Source organism: Camelina sativa, chromosome 11 (genome assembly GCF_030686135.1).
Source record: "Camelina sativa cultivar CO46 ecotype springtype chromosome 11, ASM3068613v1".
In the NCBI taxonomy this organism is placed as follows: domain Eukaryota; kingdom Viridiplantae; phylum Streptophyta; class Magnoliopsida; order Brassicales; family Brassicaceae; genus Camelina; species Camelina sativa.
In genome coordinates this window covers 37186690-37206082 of record NC_141890.1, presented here as the reverse complement: position 1 = coordinate 37206082, position 19393 = coordinate 37186690, and the positions used below count along the sequence as shown (strand labels likewise).

The window sequence follows — 19393 nt, the reverse complement described above, 5'->3', positions numbered from 1 at the left end:
ATGACTTGGAGATGGCTACTGTAGTTTTTGCCCTGAAGATTTGGAGATCTTATCTTTATGGTGCAAAGGTACAGGTGTTTACAGAGCATAAGAGCCTGAAGTATGTATTCACTCAGCCCGAGATGAACTTGAGGCAGAGGGCAGAGGCGGTGGATGGAGCTGGTGGCGGATTATGATTGGAGATAGCCTATCACCCTGGTAAGGCTAACTTGGTTGCAGATGCCTTGAGTTGGAAGCGGGCGGCTTCGGCTCATGAGCAGGGTATGGAGTCTCTGGTAGGAGAGATCGGTGCGTTGAGTATGTGCGCTGTTTCACAGCAGCCGTTGGGTTTGGTGGCAGCTGATAGAGCAGATCTATTGAGCAGGGTGCGGTTGGCTCAGGAGAAGGATTTGGGGCTGGTGAATGCCTCAAAGGATGTTGATTTAGAGTATCAGGTTTCAGCTAATGATACTATTTTCGTTCTTGGGCGGATTTGTGTGCCTAAGGATGAGGAGTTGACGCAGGAGATATTGAGAGATGCTCATGCGAGCATGTTCTCTATTCATCCAGGGGCGACTAAGATGTACCGTGATCTCAAGAGATACTATCACTGGGTCGGGATGAAGAAGGATGTGGCTAGTTGGGTCGCGAGGTGCGATGTGTGTCAGATGGTGAAGGCTGAGCATCAGGTCCCAGGAGGGTTACTAAAGAGTCTTCCCATTCCAAAGTGGAAGTGGGATATGATTACAATGGACTTTGTGGTAGGTTTGCCAGTGTCCAGGACGTTTGTTACTATTTGGGTCATTGTGGACCGGTTGACTAAGTCGGCACATTTTCTGGCCATTAAGAAGACTGATGGGGCAGCGGTCGTGGCTAAGAATTATGTGAAGGAGACAGTCAGGTTGCATGGGGTGCCATCGAGCATTGTGTCTTATAGGGATTCCAAGTTCACTTTGGTGTTCTAGAGAGCATTTCAGGCAGAGATGGGCACTAAGGTGCATATGAGTACAGCTTATCATCCCTAGAAAGATGGACAGTCAGAGAGGACGATCCAGACGTTGGAGGATTTGCTGAGGATGTGTTTGCTGGATTGGGGTGGCCATTGGGAAGATCACCTGAGCTTGGTAGAGTTTGCTTACAACAATAGTTACTAGGCGAGTATTGGGATGGCTCCTTATGAGGCTTTGTATGGGAGGCCGTGTCGTACGCCGTTATGTTGGACTCGAGTGGGGGAGAGGAGCATGTACGGGGCAGATTTTGTTTAGGAGACCTCAGAGAACATTCGGGTTCTCAAGCTGAACATGAAGGAAGGTCAGGATAGGCAGAGGAGTTATGCCGACAAGAGGAGGAGAGATCTTGAGTTTCACGTGGGAGAGAGAGTGTACCTCAAGATGGCCATGTTGCAGGGTCCAAACAGGTTATTGACAGAGACTAAGTTGAGTCCAAGGTATATGGGTCCGTTCATAGTGATTGAGCGGGTGGGACCAGTAGCATATAGGCTAGAGTTGCCTGAGGTTATGCATGCGTTCCACAAGGTTTTCTCATGTGTTGATGTTGCGGAAGTGTCTCTGTGAGGATGATCGGTTGTTGGCTAAGATTCCTGAGGATCTTCAGCCTAACATGACTTTGGAGGTGAGATCGGTGAGGGTTCTCGAGAGGAGGATCAAGGACATTCGGAAGAAGAAAATTCCTTTGATGAGAGTGCTATGGGACTGTGATGGTGTTGAGGAGCATAATTGGGAGCCAGAGACGAGTACGAAGGCAAGGTTTAAGAAGTGGTTCGAGAAGCAGGTCGCGACTTGAACTTGTCTAGCCTGGTCCCAGTTGTAGTCCGTGGCTGGAGTGGAATGGAGTGTTTCAGCCCATCTCTCTAGTTTACTTTGTCGCTTTCGGGTGGTTGGTTGTGCGACTAAGTAACCAGATAAGGTGGTTGATATCTTATGTTTTTGTTGGGTTTTAAGCCTTATTTTTGCATAGTTTTGTTGCATAATTGATGACTCTCTAATTTACATGTTTTTAGCATCCTTTTTTGTCCATATTTTGCATTGTTCATACCTCTAACTTAACATTTTTAGGTCATTTACTGTAGGAATTCACTTTTAGAGCATTTAGGGTGTTGCATTTCTGCATTTGCATATTTTGGATGAAAAGAGGTGCTAAAGAGCCAAAAATGGGGAAAAACAAGGACAACTCGAGCATGTACCCGAAGGAGCCATCGAGCTGCAAGAACAAGTCCCCCAACACGATCGAGGAGGATCCAAGAGCATGAAGAGCAACCCGAAGATCCACTCGAGGAGTAACCTGACTTCACCCTCGTGTACCCCATCGAGTAGATCATCGGGCAGGTCTGGGAAGCTAGGTCAAATGGGTTTCCATATATAAACCCCCTCTTCCCCTAGCTTGCAAAGGAGCACGCCGCAGACCCTCAAACCAGAGAGCGAGAGCTTCTGTGAGAGAACTGAGCGACTCAACATTTTTCTTCTTGTTTTGCATTTTTATTTTGTAGTTTTCTTAGATTTCTATCCTTTACTTTGTCTACTCTACTCTATCTTTTAATACAATGTCATTTTCATTCATTTTGATTGCTTTGTTATTCGCTTTTATGTCCGAGTAGTGTAGTAAAGTTTCTAGGGATGGGATAGATGATTTTGTGTTCTTGATCGGTTAGGATGCTTTATTTGATTGTAAATGATTGATAGATTTCCTTCTAGATTGGTGCTCTTAATGCTGTCAACAGACCGAAAGGTTGAGATTAGATCTAGGGCGTTTACAAATGCTACAGGCCAAAAGGAGTAGATAAAATGCTTGATTTAGCTAATGCTAGAGGTTTACTTAACTCTGAGTAACAAAATTAGATGAGTTTAAGTCTACTGGCAATAATGAATCGTTCTTAATGCCTGCTTGTTCATATTGCTAGTGCGACAGTGTGGTAATGTGTTCAAGGTTGATTGTTGCTAGTGCGAAAGTGTGGTGACAAGGTCTTAGAGGTTCATTGTCTAGGAAATAATTGCTTGAGGCATGTAAGGCATCCGTACTGGTCTAGAACACTTAGGATTCGATTACCCCATCCTTAGGAACTTTCGTATTTTATTTATTTGCATTTCTTTCACTTACTCGACTACTTACCCGATCAGGTACACGATAACCTTTATCGAGTAATACCTCGAGCTGTTCATATCTCACTTGCATACTCGATCACCCCACTCGATCCTGTACTCGATTGCTTGCATCGAGTGCTTAGGTCGTGTGGTTTCCTTGTTTGGCTTGACTTGCATTGTTCTGATCATATCCTTCCTGCTAGCAATACACAACCATTTGGATTGATAACCCTTTGTACTACAACTTCATAGGGGATTGATACCCTGGGTGAAAACCTGTCTATCAATAATCTTGACTTTCTAGGTTGTTTTAGGAGAATTTTCATCTAATGTGTTATCTCAAAGGTCCTTGGAGTAACCTTATAAAATTTGGAGCATTTGGACTTGTTTTGGAGCAAAGAAGCAAAGAAGAGTGAAGTTAGAGAAGTGACAAGGAATCAAGAGGCATCATCGGCCAGACCAACCATCCAAACCATGGCCGTGTGACCTCAAGCGGTCCCCATCAACGGCCAAGTGACAACCGATGGAAGTGGAGACGCACAAGATTAGGGACCATCAGCGGCCACCACCATTGGCCAAAGTGTGCCCGGCTGTCCCAATCGGCCATCCACCATCGGCCAGAAGCTGCCCGGTTCACTCGATCAGACGAAAAGTCAGGAGCCATCATCGGCCAAGCCAATCGGCCAAAGCTTGACTGGTTGACACCATCGTCCACACTTGTTTTAGCCTTAATCCGGGTTTGACCCGGTTTGAACTGGATTGACCCGGCTCCCTTTTATTTTCCTATAAATACAATAACCCTATTAAGGGGAGAATCATCCTTTATCTTTTTTCTTTGGTTTACCTTTTGTTTAGCAGCTTTTTAGGGTTCTTAAGTTTGTTTATCAATGTTTGTTGGATCCTTTGTTTATGAATAGTGATCTCTCTTTTATATCTTCTATTCTACAATCTCTAATTATGATTTCAAAAAGATTAAACCTCTACCTTTGTGTGATCATAACTATGAGTGAGTAGTCTTATAGAGTCTTTGGGTTTTGGTAGATTAGGATGATTTAGGAGTTGGGTTATGGAGTTTATGGTTATATTGCTTTATATCCTTGCTTATTGGTTTCTAAAAAAGCTAGATCAGCCTTGATCATGTTGATTCTAGACTTTAGGAATTTCATGCCCATAAGGTGTTTGATGAAATTCCTGAACCAAAACTTTTTAAGTGCTTTGCATTCCTTACCTTTAGAAATTGTTGACTAGGGTGCTAAGTGGCTAGATATACTTGATTGTAATGCTTATTGATCATTTAATTGCCTTTGGAAGAAGTTGATGATTGATTGATTAGTAAAGGGATTAATTTCATGGAAATGTGTTAGTCTTGGTTAGTGTTTTATGGCCTAAGGATCTTGCTTAGTTTAAGTTGTTTGATACTCCATAATCCATCTCTTATCTCACTCCTAATCAATTACCTTAACCCTTAGATTCTCTTTTAGTTATTGTTGAGTTGATTTTCTATTTCTTCCTTGGTTTATTTGTTAAGCTTTTTACAATTTGTTTTCCTTGCTTAGTTAAGTTTGTTACATAAATCAAATCTTTGTTTAAGTTTAGATTAAGCAGCTTTGTGCATTTCTAGTGAGTTGATTAATGCAAATTGTGGATTGATAATTGAATTGAAGTAAAAACACTACATCAATTTGGCGTCGTTGCCCGTTTGCATTATATTTGACCATTAGGATTTCAACTTTGCTTGAGCCTAAACATTTTCTTTACATTGTTACTTACTTGGGTATGCTTTGGTGTTTTGAATTCTCTTTTGCAAGGTGCAATCACAAGGGAGATAGGAGATTTTTTCCTACATGAAAGGTTCAAGAGTTGTTGAGACAACACATTTGGAGTCTATCAACACCAAGCCAACACAATGGATTGAGGAAAAAGAAGAAGAATCCACCCCTATTTGCGAATTCAAGACAAAAGAGGTACTTCCGAATGATATTGGCAGAATTTTTGAGGAGAATTCTCAAATCAAGGATGCATTCCTCCAACAAGCCGAAGAGTCTTTAAAAGAATTTGAATTACTTCTTGGATACACGGTTGATGAGAAGCTTGTGGTAAGATATGAAGAACAAGTTGAACCCATGGAAATCATAATGAGCTATTCAACCAAGAGGAATGAAGATATAATTGGTGTTGTTGGGAAAATATTTGAGGATCATTGCGCATGTGATTTGGTTGTTGAATATATGGTCAACAAACATCTTAGTATACTCTCCACCAAAGATGTGAGCTTTGATGAACCGAGGAAGATACTCTTTGAGGAGATTAGGATGAGAGAGTTTAAGGGTTGGTTCTACGATGAATATGATACAGGTGATACATGGATTCATCTCAGTCATCTCCATAAACTCTTCATGCCCCCTTCATTACTACGGGTACCACTCCATCCTTATACATATCATTTCGTTTTTTTTTTCTTTATTTTCGTTAGTCTTTCTCTTGGACTTTTCTCACACCGAGACGGTGTGAATTAAGTTTGGGGGAGGGACTAACCATCTAACATTGTGTTTTGTTTTGATTTTCATATTTTATGTGATGCATTGTTAATAGCTATATTCTGAGAAAAATCAAAAAAAAAAAAATGCATGTAGCTTTGCATATTCATTTTTGTGTTTAGGATTGAGTCTAGAAGCATTTAGTATGCATTTGCATTTTTGGAATGATGATGAAGCTACCTTGTTAGAAGTAGAATCTTAGGATTTAACCCACAACCCTTCTTTATATTTCATTGGTGCTTGTTTAATCTTTGGGAAAAAATGAAGAGTCTAAGCTTAAAGCATTGTGTCACTTGAAAGCATTTTATTCTAGTGTAAAGCTTGCTTGATCATTGTTGCATCTCTATATTATTTGGACTTTAATTTGATCTTTAAATTATCTTGCTTATGGACTATGAATGCTACCTCATGGAACTTTCATTTGGGTTAACTATCTCTATTTGCCACTCTATTTTGTTTGGTTAAAAAAAAAAGAAAAGACAAGATCTATCTCTAAGGTTAAGTTTGGTTAAAAGCTCTAAGTCTCTTAAGAAGAAAAAGAGAAAGAAAAGTCTAGTTGATGTCTCCTAGAAAAGTCTCATAAAAAAAAAGAGAATTCTAAAGCATAGTTTAATAAGAATGGGAGTTCATCAAAAGAAGTTTCAAAGAAGTAAAAAAAAGAGCTTACGTTTAAAGTGAAGCCTTAGAGAGATTCAAAAGTTTAAGACCATAAGTAAAGGGGTTTAAGTTTATTCAAGTGAAGGGTAGAAATGCTTCTAAGTGGGTAGAACATCAAGAGCTAAGCTTTGTATGCCCAAATTATTCTCAGTCTTAGATTGGTTTCACAACTGTCTAGCATTCCTTTTTGTTTGAGAGTGAACCACCCAACCACCTTTTTATAAGAAAGCATTGCCCTTAAACCAATTGAGCTTGATTTATTTTCCATTTGCAAGATCACACCAAACACTTTAATGAATGTGAAAGAGATGTTCAATAGGATTGCAAGTCTTTACCAATAGATAGAAGATGAACTAGAGTGGTGCATTGTGATAATCATAGAAAAAATATTTGTAAGGACTTTGATTGATCTTAGCACCATTGAATTACATTTCATGACTGTGGTTTGAATCCTTTGTTGATACTTTTGGTTCTGAATCCCTTTTTCAAACCTCTCTCTCTCACTTTTTGTTTGGTTCTTGCTTGAGCACTAGCAAGAGATAAGTTTGGGGGAGTTGATATCTTGTGTTATTGTTGGGTTTTAAGCCTTGTTTTTGCATAGTTTTGTTGCATAATCTTGTCTTTCTAAGTTTTTTTAGGAGCATTTGCATCTAGTGTGTTATCTCTCAGGTTCTTGGAGTAACCTCATCACATTTAGAGCATTTGGACTTGTTTTGGAGCCAAGAATCAAAGAAGAGTGAAGTTAGAGAAGTGATAAGGAATCAGGAGGCATCATCGGCCAGACCAACCGGCCAAACCATGGCCATGTGACCTCAAGCGGTTCCCATCATCGGCCAAGTGACAACCGAAGGAAGTGGAGACACACAAGATCAGGGACCATCAGCGGCCACCACCATCGGCCAAAGTGTGCCCGGCTGTCCCAATCGGCCATCCACCATCGGCCAGAAGCTGCCCGATTCACTCGATCAGACGAAAAGTAAGGAGCCATCATCGGCCAAGCCAATTGGCCAAAGCTTGACCGGTTGACACCATCAGCCACCTCAATCAGCCAAAGCTTGCCCGATTGCCGCCTAAGTCCACACTTGTTTTAGCCTTAATCCGGGTTTGACCCAGTTTGAACTGGGTTGACCAAGCTCCCTTTTATTTTCCTATATATACAATAACCCTATTAAGGGGAGAATCATCCTTTATCTTATCTTTGTTTTATCTCTTGTTATAGCAATTTTTAGAGTTCTTAAACTTGTTTACTCTTGGTTTGTTGAATGATTTAGTACTTTTAAGTTCTTAATAGCAATTTCTTCTTCAAATCTCTTAATCTATAATCTCTTATTATGATTTTACAAAGATCAAACTCTTTCCTTTGTGTGATCATGATGATGAGTGAGTAGATCATTAGAACTTTGGGCTAGGTAAATTAGGGAGATGGATGATTGATCTTTGATGTCTAAGACTTTATTTATGTGTTTCCTATCTTGACTAGTGTTAATATTGCTAGATAGCCTTGATCAAGCTTGAATCTAGACAATAGGATTTCCATGCCCAGCAGGTGTTTGATGAAATTCCTAAACCAAATTATTCAAGAGCTTTGCATTTCTAGCCAATGAAAATTGATGATTAGGGTGCGTAGTGGTACTTAGACTTGTTTATAATGCATGCTTGCCTTGTGATTGCCTTTGGAAATTGTTGATTATCACTTGATTAGCATAGAATCTTTATCATGGAAATGGATTGATTTGCATAAGTGTTCTTAGCCATAGGATTGTTCTTGATTGTTTCTTAGACATCTAGGATTGGTTAGCTATCTCCCAAGTCAATTACCTTGTCCAAGGTTCACTTGTTTAATCCTGATTTAAAATATGTCCTTAGTTGTGTCCTGTTTCATTGAGTTTGCATTGCTTTGAGTTGTCTAGTTTTCTCTCTTTAAATCAGTTTATTAGTTAAGATTGTTACAAAAGAACCTACATCTGTTTAAGTTTAGATTAAGCATCTTTGTGCATTCTTAGTGAGTTGATTAATACAAATTGTGGATTGATAATTTTATTGAAGTAAAAGTACTACATCAGTGGTGTTCAGGATAAGAGTTTCTGCGAAGCTGGTATCAGACAAGGAAAGTTTACTGAAAGGGAAATTTCCAGAAATGGAAAGTTTTCAAAAGTGGAAAGTTCTAAAAATTAAAAGTTTTAGGTGAGTTAGAATTTGTCCATTTTTAGGGGTTGTGAGCCTTGGAGGGGTTTGTATGGCCATCGTGGCGGACTGTTGAGTCATTGTGTGCCCGTGTGTGGCGGTCTTTTGAGACATTGTGTAGCCTTTGTGGCGGGCTGTTTAGCCAATTGTTTAGCCAGAAGATCCTCTCATCTTGGGGAGACCATTCTTAGCCACATATGGGGCTGTAATTGATGTTAAGATGGGAACCAACAAGCTCCACCTTGCTAAAGACTTCACTATGAAGTTTGACATCAAGAACTCAGCACATCAACCTACTATTGAAGGTCAGCACTTTGTGGTAATAGAGAAAAAAAGCTAATTGTGAAGCTTTTGAGGATGGAGAGGACCTTAGGATTAAAAGTTCAGCACAAACCAAGATTGTTGAAGGGCTCAAAGATTCAGTTCAAAGGCTAACTGACTTAGTGGAGGATCTTCAAGTTCAGCTCAACAAGAGGTCTTTGAAGAAGGCAAGACCAAGGCTCAAAATTAAGAAGAAACAAGGTTCATGTGTTAAGAGTGAAGTGATCAAGGAGCAGCTTCACATTGATCAAGTGGTACCAGGGAGGATCTCATCACCTCCTTGGACTCTAAACCAAGCCTGAAAAGGCAATCAAAGTCAAGCTTAGTGACTTTAAACAAGCTCACTAGGGAGGAAGTCCCTAAGGTATCATTGTAAATATGTTTAATTTTCCTTGTAGTTTTGATTTCTTTTCTTTTATGATTATGTTGGGCAGGCCATTTTATGAGAGTGTAGATGGATTTAAGAAGATTTTGACTTGTATAAGTGAATTTGCAAGCCCACTCGACCAGCCCATGAGAGGTACACGATCGAGTGGAGGGAGAAAGGAGTTCAAATTTTAAAATTTGGTCAAGCACTCGACCACGTGGGGTCGAGTGGTGGGGTCGAGTTGCAAAAAAAGAGAGTCAAAGATTCCCAATTCAAATTTGAATGGTATGGACGCTCCACCCTTATCTCATTGTCCCATAAGCTTCTTTATAAAGAGCTAAACTCGATCCTAGACTTCTCACACTCTCTCATTTGCTTAAACCATTAAAAATCTAGCTTAAAATCTCTCTCAAGTTCATCTTCTTGCTCAAGCTTAGTTCTTTTGGTTTTTGGGTCACTAACCTATTAACTTTGAGCTTTGAGTCTATTCCTTTCAAGTTTTCTTTCAAAATGTTTTCAATGACCACAGGATCATCTCAACAAGCCACCGAACGCTCCTTGAATCGACGTGATGCACAATTAACATCAAGAAGGCAAGCTGGTGGAGGTACTCGACCACCAACTCGAGCAGCTACTCGACCGAGTGCTGGTTCGAGTAGGCGGTCGAGTGGAGTGCCGAGAAGAAGACATCAGCTAGTTGAGGAGGATCCTGAGCAAACTGAAAGTGAGGAAGAGATGCAGTTCACTCTTCAAGAACACATGAGGAGGAACAAAGCAAAAGGAAAGAGGCCAGCTGAAGATCAACAACAAGAGGAAGAAGTTGAGAGTGAGAGTGAAGAAGAAGAAGAAGGAGAAATGGGAGAAGAAGAACAATCATGTGAACTAACTACAAAACAGCTCTATGAAGCCTTCATGAGGATGAGCTTCCAAGGAACAAGATATCCACACAAGGAGACCATGGAGAAGCTGGGAATTGCTGAAGATGTGGAGTTTCTTTTTGAAAAGTGCAACCTAAGCAAGTTCATGAGTTTGTGCATGGAGGGGTATAGAGAAGAGAGATGTGAGTTCTTAGCCACCATCAAGTTTCACTTCTACTCAACAATGGACAAGGAATCTGGACCTGGTTGTTGTGATTTCACCATCAAGGGGAAGAAATATGAGCTTTCATTTAAGAAGATAGCCAATATCTTTGGTTTTGAAGTTGGTAGTCAAAGGAATATGATGATTCCAAGGGAAGAGCTTTTCTCTGTTTGGGAAACCATTGGAGACAACTACACCTACTCATCCTCCAAGTCCAAGAGCTCAAAGATAAGGAGCCCAGTCCTAAAGTTTTTCCACAAGGCACTAGCAAACACTTTCTTTGCTAGAAAAGATACTGGAAATATGAATGAGGGAGAACTCAAGATGATTGATGCATCACTCAATGGTATCATCCTCCAAGCAAGAAATGGCACCATCATCCTTGGGAGTAGTGTGGAGACTGATCTTGCCATGCTCCTTATTGACCAAATGATATACTATAGAAGTTGGGTGAGCAAGTTTCACAAGAGGGGCTCAACTGGAGTTCTAACCATTGGAGGCATCATCACTCCAATCCTAGTGGCTGCAAAAGTACCACTTAGAGGAGAGCAAGCAAAGCCAAGATGGATTGACACCAACTACCTCACCTCTACTCTCATTCTAGCCAAAGAGATGCACAATGGGAAGCACCTTTTCAACTTTGAGCTTCCAACACTAGGGAAGACTCAACTTCTTCTACCCAACAAGGAGCTTACCACCATAAGTGAAGGGGTGAACATTGATTTTTTTGGCCAGCTACTGAGTTCTTGTTTGATGGGACAGCCCAAGTGAGAGTGGATGAAGCTAGAGATGTAGAGATGGCTGATGGGGAAGAGCAATTTTACTTTGAAGACTATAAGCCAAGCCCAAGAGATAGTAGAGGAGTGAGAGAGACTAGTTAGAGGTTGACACTCCTACAAAATTGGAACAAGTGGCAAGGAAAGAAATTTGACAAGCTGAAGAAGAATATGGGAAGGATGACTAAGTCCATCAAGGGTTTAAAGAAGGAGATTGCTGAATTAAAGAGTGGGAACTCTTCACCAGCACCATCTAGCCCTTTGAGGAGGAGTAGCTAACAAGAACATTTTCTAGAGCTGAACTAGCAATGGAACCGGCAAGAGCTTCAATGCATGAGCCAATTCAGAGGAGGAGAAGGTCAAGTCGCCCAGAACAACAATCGGCAAGGCACTTGACCAGCTCACTCGAGCAACCACTCGACTGAGCACCTCCAATGCACTTGGTCGAGCACTTGCCCAGACCTCCTTGTGGTTTCCCAGCTCCAGCAGGCTATCCCTTTGGCCAAGCTTACCCTCCCATCCCTCCCCAATACTTCATGGATCTAGCTCTCTTGTCGCAGTACTACCAGCAGTAAGGCCAACAATTTTTCCCACCACCACCCATTCGGCAACCAACTCGACCTATGCACTCGACCGGGCACTCGACCGAGTACCAATCAATTGCCATAGTCGAGTTGCCTCCTTCTCCACCTCCAAGTCAACCACAAGACTCCCACTACACCTATGAAAGCATGAATGAGGATGTGGACAGCTTCTTCCACAATCCATGAGGTAACAACATCACCTTTACCTTGTATATAAACTATTAGGCATAAACTTCTTTGATCATTCATACTTATGTTTGTTTGTTTGATTGCATCATTCATTCATTCATAAGTAGATACTTGAAAAAGTTCTTGTTTTAATTGGCGACGTTGTCATTAGGGTGTTTATATGTTCCAGTCGAGATTTCATTGTTTCAAGATTAAGCTATTTTACTTTTGATTCTATTACTCACCTCTTTGTTGTTCTGGTGTTCTGTTTTGATTCTCAGGTAACACTCGACTAGGCACTCGGTTGAGTACCTCAAAGCAAACGGTCGAGTGCTTGTTCGAGCACCTTTTCAGAGTCTCAAAAAAACAGAAGAAGAGGTGGAAATGGAACTTCCACAGAATCTGCATGAACCTCAAAGGAGAAGGAAGATTGGTGATAGTGATGCTCCCACTACTCATACTCAGAGATATGGGATAGTGCCTCCTGCTGTCCATAAGACAACCTTCACAATCAAGACTAGTTTGATCTCCATGGTTCAGAGCAGCAGATTTAATGGCCTACCTACTGAAGACCCCTTGCACATCTTGATGAGTTTGACAGGCTCTGTAGCCTCACCAATATAAATGGAGTTAGTGAGGATGCCTTGAAGCTAAGATTGTTTCCTTTTTCTCTAGGAGATAAAGCCCATCAGTGGGAGAAGACTCTACCTCCTGGAAGAATCACCTCTTGGGTTGATTGTAAGAAGGTCTTCCTTGCAAAATACTTCACTAGTTCAAGGACTGCACATTTGAGGAATGAAATTTCAGGATTTCTCCAACATAATGGTGAATCTTTTAGTGAAGCATGGGAGCGCTTCAAAGGCTACCAGAGACAATGCCCACATCATGGATTCAACAATGAATATTTGTTGTGTACTTTGTATAGAGGTGTTCTTCCCAAGATCAGGATGCTCCTAGACACAGCCTCCAATGGAAGCTTCATGAATAAAGATGTAGATGAAGGTTGGGACTTAGTAGAGAACTTTGCTCAGTCCAATGGCAATTACAGTGAGGAATATGATAGAAGCTTAAGAGAAGGTGTTGCTTATGAGGAAGGGCATATAAAGGAACTACAAGCCTTAGATGAGAAGCTTGAGAAGCTAGATAAACTACTTCTAACCCAACAAAAGCAAGTACCTGTTGTTTGTGAAGATGAGAAGTTTATGGTTCAAGTCTATCCTCCACAACAACTCCAACAAGCTCCTGCTCTAGATCAAGAGATGAAAAGTATGCTTCAGCAAGTCATACAAGGCCAAGCTAATGGAGATATGGAAACAAGTAAGAAGCTCACAGAGATGAAAAACAAGATAGACTCCACATATGGTGCCCTTAATATCAAGATTGAATCTTTAACTTGCAGAATCCTTCACCTTGAGAGCAAGAGTGAATCTTCTTCTTCTAGACAACTCAATGGGACATCAATTGACAATCTAAAGAATTTTGCCACTGCCCAAGCTATCTCTCTTAAAGAACTACCTACAAAGCTCACTGAGGACAGTTACAACCAAGATAGGGAAGATTTTCTTCAACCAGAGGTGCAGAATGAGAAGAGAACTGAGCTTGAGACACCACTCGACCATACACTCGACCATGCACACGGTCGAGTGCCTGATCGAGTCATTGCTCAAGAATCTAGCAAGCTGGTTCGGTTCATTCCTCCTCCCTATCAGCCACCTTTGCCATTTCCAGGACGGTTTAAATAGCAAATGCTGAAAAAGTACAAGGCTTCTATTGATAAGCAGGCATTGATGGTCTTGAGTCATGAACCTTTGTTACAAGATGTTTAAATGAAAGAGAAGCCACAAGTTAAAGAGCTTGAGCAGAAGAAGCCAACTATTGATGGGCAAACCTTCAGGATTGAAGAGAAAGGTCATGAAACTGAGTCTGAAATCTTTCAGGGTGTGAATGGGGTAGAAACAGAGATTTTAGGACACTCGGCCTTCCACTCGACCTACCACTCGACCGAGCACCTTAATTCACTCGACCGAGTGGTACCAAGTCACCCAAAATGCCCAGACTTCATCCCCAAGCTTCACCAACAACAAGAGCCAAGAAATCCTTACTCAGATGGTTTGTCTGAGCTTCAAACTGTCAACATCCTACATGATTCATTGAGGGAGTTAAAAAATAAGGATGAGGAGATAAGTGGGCAAATCAAGAAGCTCCATGGTAAAGTCAGAAGTTCCTCTCCAAAGAAAGTAAGGCAAGGTCTGAGCATTATTAGCAGACACAGCTCTTTTAGCATTGACCCAGGAATAAGAGGAGCAATGCAATGTTTAAGAACAGAGAGGACTTCATCACCTCTCTATAACCCTTCCAAAGCATAAGAAGTATGCAAAGTCAAGCTTAGAGACTTTAAACAAGCTCACTTGGGAGGAAGTCCCAAAGGTATCCTTGTACATATTGGTTTAAGTTTCTTGTTATTTTGATCTTGTTTTCTTTAGTGTTATGGTTGGTCAGGTAGCATGGAGGTCCTTTAAGCACTTGGTGGATATCAAATGAATCCCACCCTTAGCCCATCCCAAGTAATACTCCAACTCTATATTTGTATATAACATTTCATTTTTTGTTTTTGTGTTGTTTCTTGATTCTCTTACAAATTTCCAAGTAATCCTCCTTCAAATTTCTCTTACACAAGGGACTGTGTAATTTAAGTTTGGGGGCGGGTTTGAGATGACATTTGATGTTGTGTTTTGTTTTCTTATTTCAAATTTTTAGCATAATCATGTTAGTACTTGCATTTCATCTATGGCATAGAAAAACCTAAAAATTAGAAAATTTTTGCAAAAATCTTTACAAAACAAAAAAAAAAAAAAAAAAAAAAAAGAGTGTTCATGTAGTTTGCATTGCATATTAGGATCTTGTTAGTATGTTTCATGTAGGATTGTTTCATATTTGCATTAGGGATCTATGATGAGTTCAGCCTTGTTAACTTGTTTAAATTAGCTAGACTAGAATCAATGCCCAAGTTAATAGTACTTTGATGCTAGTTGAGTGAGCTAGAAACATAAGATTGAACCAAGCCTTGAATTACTATATTGCATTCTGGTCTAAATTGAAGCATGTTGTGATTTGATGTCATTTCCTACTTATAAGAACCTAATATTGACTTGTAATTATCTGTTTGTGCATTGCTTTAAACTCATGGATACCATATACATATTTGGATCATCTTTCTCCTTTTTACCACTCTTGTTGATCCAAGTAGTTGATTTCACTTTTAAATCAGTTTCTCCTACCCTTAACCAACCCTTCTTTCAACCCTTGTTTATTCTTGAGTGTGTAAGGCCTTTTTGGGATTGAGCTTGGTAGAAAGTGTTAGGTTTGAGCTGACAAGAGTAAAGTCTTGTGTAGTTCTAGTTTGCAATTTTCAAACTAGATAGGACTAGGTGGTTTAATTCTTGGGTTTGGGACTTGGTTGTTTTGAAAAAGAAAGAAAAAGAAAAGAGAAAAAGAGAAAGAAAAGGTTAGAGTCTTTAGGAGGGGAATGTGTTTAAGTAAATTTAAGCTCTAGTGAAAGAATGGGAAGTATGAGATTGTTAAAGATGGTTCTAATTAAAGAAAAATAAAGAAAGAAAAGAAAAGTCTAGCAAAAAGCTTTTATGTCTTAAGAAATGAGAAGAAAAAGGAACCATAGCAAATAAGAAAGAATCCCCATTCCACTAGTTGATTCAAATAAGATACCTCTCGTAAGGCTTAAAAACAAAAGAGAAAAAGGGTATTTGAGAAGAGATGAAGTTACAGGGTAGAACTAGGACAATTTGGGATTAGAATGATAGGATAAACACTTTGGGTACCTTTTGGTAGACAAGGTTTTGTTCTTGTATGTGTCTAAGTGTTCTTACCTTTAGTCTTCTTCTAAAGCTCAATCCATTTTTTTATGAGAGAACCTTGACTTAATGAACCCCACTCTAAAGAGACACCATCCTTGTCTCTAAACCTTTATCTCCAAGCCAAATGAGTTTAAACATTAAACATTGCACAATCTGATTCATGTTCTTGCTTAATGAATGTTAAAAGAAATGATTGATCTGAATGCATGTGGATATTTAAGGCTTGAATCAGTAGAGGTTGTGATAGGTCTATCTAAAGTTTTTAAGTACAGCTCATTCACCTTGCATCATAGTACTAGTAACTTGGACATTGATTCTAGGTAGCTCATTAGTAAGTTGTTAGGTTCTAAGATCCCACTTTCAAACCTCACCTTCCTACTTATGTCTTGTTTATTTGCTTGAGGGCAAGCAAAGACTAAGTTTGGGGGTGTTGATGTCACTATATTTTACCATATTTTAGGCCTTGTTTAGTTCATGTTTTGCATCATATAAAAGTGATTCCTTAGTTTTTATCACCATTTCTGTCCAAATATGCACTTAGGATGTTTAGAAGCATGCATTGCATACATTTGTGCATTTGGAGTATTATTAGGTATTATAGAGCTCTAAAAGGGTAAGGAAGGACTTGCTGTTATTTCTGGAGCTAAACAAGAGGATAGGGAGTATCAGGAAGGTTCTGAAGTCCACTCGACCACAGCACTCGAGCATGCACACGGTCGAGTACTCGGTCGGATGCATATCGAGCTCCTCAAAGATCGATCCGAATGAAGATCTTCCGTTGCGACTCAGCTTCCGCATCCTTCATGAGAGTTGTAGGAAATTGAATTACGTTTCTAATGCCGGTGGTTTCAAGTCAATCGGAGGTGAAGTGACAGAGTTATACGGATTTTAATGAACAGATATCATTCCAGATCGAAGACTGAAGCTACTTGACGGACCAACCACTCGACCATGCACTCGACCGAGCACATGGTCGAGCTGACCGCCGCCTCTCTGGTTTCTTCTCTAGCTAACTAGGGTTTTTCTCTCTTTACTATATATATGTGATGGCACTTGTGGCCGAAGAAGTCAGACCCTAGAGACCATGTAGACACCTCATAACCTAGTTTTTGCCATTTTTAGCTACTTTTACTTTATTGCATCATCTCTTATCTTTTCTAGGATTTTCATAGATTTGTAACCTTCATAACTTTAAATCTATTTAGTATTTGCTTTCACTTCTTTGTTCAATATTGTTCATCTTTATCTCATCTTTCTAATCATGGTAGTTTCATTAATTTTTGGGTTTGTGTTCTTCATGATGATTTTTAGATCTGATTAGTGTCTTAGGATCTTGAGGATGGATTAGGCTGGATAAGGGTTATGGTTGTTTAGATTGATCAAGCTTTATTGTTATACATCTCTTCTAGATTAGATATGCTCTATGATATTCTTATACTGAGAGGGTAAGGATAGATCTTAAGCTTCTTAGCATCACACCAATGTCTAAGTTGTTAGATAAGGCTAATGCTAGAGATTATCATGAAGCATGCTAAGAGATTAGATGTTTAAAGTGATTTTTTAGATTGATGATCTGGTTGTTAATGCCTGCTTTTATATGTAATAGCTAGTGAGAACTAGGTCTAAGAGTATCTAAGCTTGATTGTTATTGTCATGAGAATGGATTAGCAAGTATTAGAAGATCATTTTCTAGAGATAGCTCATTGTTGATTGAGGTTTGTTGATCAGTTTAGATAACCATAGCTTAAGCCCAGCCCATGAATCCATCCTTAGGACCTTTCTTTATTTTATTGATTTCCCTGTTTAAGTATTGTTAATTGCTTGTTGTTTGCTCTGTTTTCATTATTTGCTATGTTTCTGTTCATTCGCTTGTCAACTCGACCCCCCACTCGACCATGCACTCGACCGAGTGCTAGGTCGAGCTCCATTTTACTTTCTTGCTTATGCATTGTTCTGTTCCTGTTTTCTTCTGCTTATTAGTTAATTCTACTTAGTCTTGTTTATTGCACTTGTTCTATAGTTTAATTCAGCATCAGTATTGTCTTAAGTTGCCTTAGTTCATTGCATTTCATTATTTTCAATAGGTTTTTAGAAATAAATCAACTTGATATTTGGTTTAACTTGAATGCATTGATCACATCTTGACTGCTTACATATCACACTCTTTATGGATTGACATCCTTTATGCTACAACATCATAAGGGTATTGAAACACCTTGCATACATTTTGATCATCTTAGCCTAAGTTTGTTTGTTTACATGTCATCATTCATTCATTCATAGGTTAAGATAGAAAAATCCATGTTTCAATTGGCGCCGTTGAAGAGGTTATCTTTTGGTTCAGTAATTGGGATGAGTTTCAATTTGGCGTCGTTGCCTGTTTGAGTGTTTATTTGTGACATTTAGGATTTATACAAGTCTAAGATTAATTTTTATTGCTTCTTTAACCATTACTGATTCAGATTCTTCATCTGCTTGGTTGTTTTGGGTCTCAGGTACCAACTCGACATACAACTCGAGCTACCACTCGACAGAGTGCTGTTCGAGTACCTGATCGAGTCACAACCCGGATACAATTAGTCGTCTCGTCTCAGTCAGTTCGACCTTCACTCGAGCATGTGCTCGACCGAGTGTTGTTCGAGTACCTGATCGAGTCCGTTGATGCAAATAAGATCCAAGGGTAATCAGAATCTTCAGAGGTACCTTGATCACATCAACAGACTACCAAGATATTTGAGACAGCAGAGAACAAGAATCCAACAAGAACAAGAGAATCAGTTGCTAATGGAGCAACAAAACAATCAAGATCCAAGACCAAGAAACATTGGTGTTGGAGATGCACCAAACACACATAACCAAAGAGCTAGTATTGTGCCTCCAACAGTTGCTAATAATAATTATGAGATCAAAAGTGGACTGATCTCTATGATACAAGCAAATAAGTTCCATGGTTTGCCAATGGAAGACCCCCTAGACCATCTTGATGAGTTTGACAGGATTTGTAGCCTCACAAGGATAAATGGTGTAAGTGAGGATGGATTCAAACTAAGACTGTTCCCTTTTTCCCTTAGAGATAAATCACACTTGTGGGAAAAGACCTTACCAACAGGAGCTATCACAACCTGGGATGGCTGCAAGAAAGCCTTCTTAGCTAAGTTGATCTCCAATGCAAGGACTGCTAGATTGAGGAATGAGATCTCAAGTTTTGCACAGAGAAATAATGAAAGCTTTTGTGAGGCATGGGAGAGATTTAAAGGTTTCCAAACTCAGTGTCCCCACCATGGATTCAGCAATGAGTCTTTGCTCAGCACCTTATATAGAGGAGTTCTACCTAAGATAAGGATGCTTTTGGACACAGCTTCAAATGGAAATTTCCTCAACAAGAATGTAGAAGAAGGATGGGAGCTAGTAGAGAATCTAGCACAATCTGATGGGAACTACAATGAGGACTATGACAGAACAGTAAGGTTTGCCTCCAATGATCAAGATGAGAAGTTCAAGAGGACTTGAAGGTTGTTCATGAGAAGTTGGACAAGATTCTACTAAGCCAACAACAGAACATTCATTTCCTTGCTGAAGAACAAGATCCAGTTCAAGATGGGGAGAATGAATTTGCAGAAATTTGCTACATGCAAAATCAAGGAGGATTCAAAGGTTACAATCAAGGAGGAGGATTCAAGAACAACAACCTCTCCTATAGAAGCAACAATGTGGTCAATCCTCAAGATCAAGTCTACCCACCTCAACAACCCCAACAGCAAAACAACTAT

General features: G+C 39.8%; 2 non-coding genes across 2 annotated transcripts; both read right to left on the bottom strand.

Annotated features, from left to right (window-relative positions):
• Nucleotides 1–12537: 12537 nt before the first annotated feature.
• LOC147934920 (small nucleolar RNA R71) lies at nucleotides 12538–12643 on the bottom strand. The gene has a single exon (XR_015573337.1). It is a non-coding gene; the product is annotated as a small nucleolar RNA R71 (small nucleolar RNA).
• Nucleotides 12644–18803: 6160 nt separating this feature from the next.
• On the bottom strand, nucleotides 18804–18910 carry LOC147934919 (small nucleolar RNA R71). The gene has a single exon (XR_015573300.1). It is a non-coding gene; the product is annotated as a small nucleolar RNA R71 (small nucleolar RNA).
• Nucleotides 18911–19393: the final 483 nt, after the last annotated feature.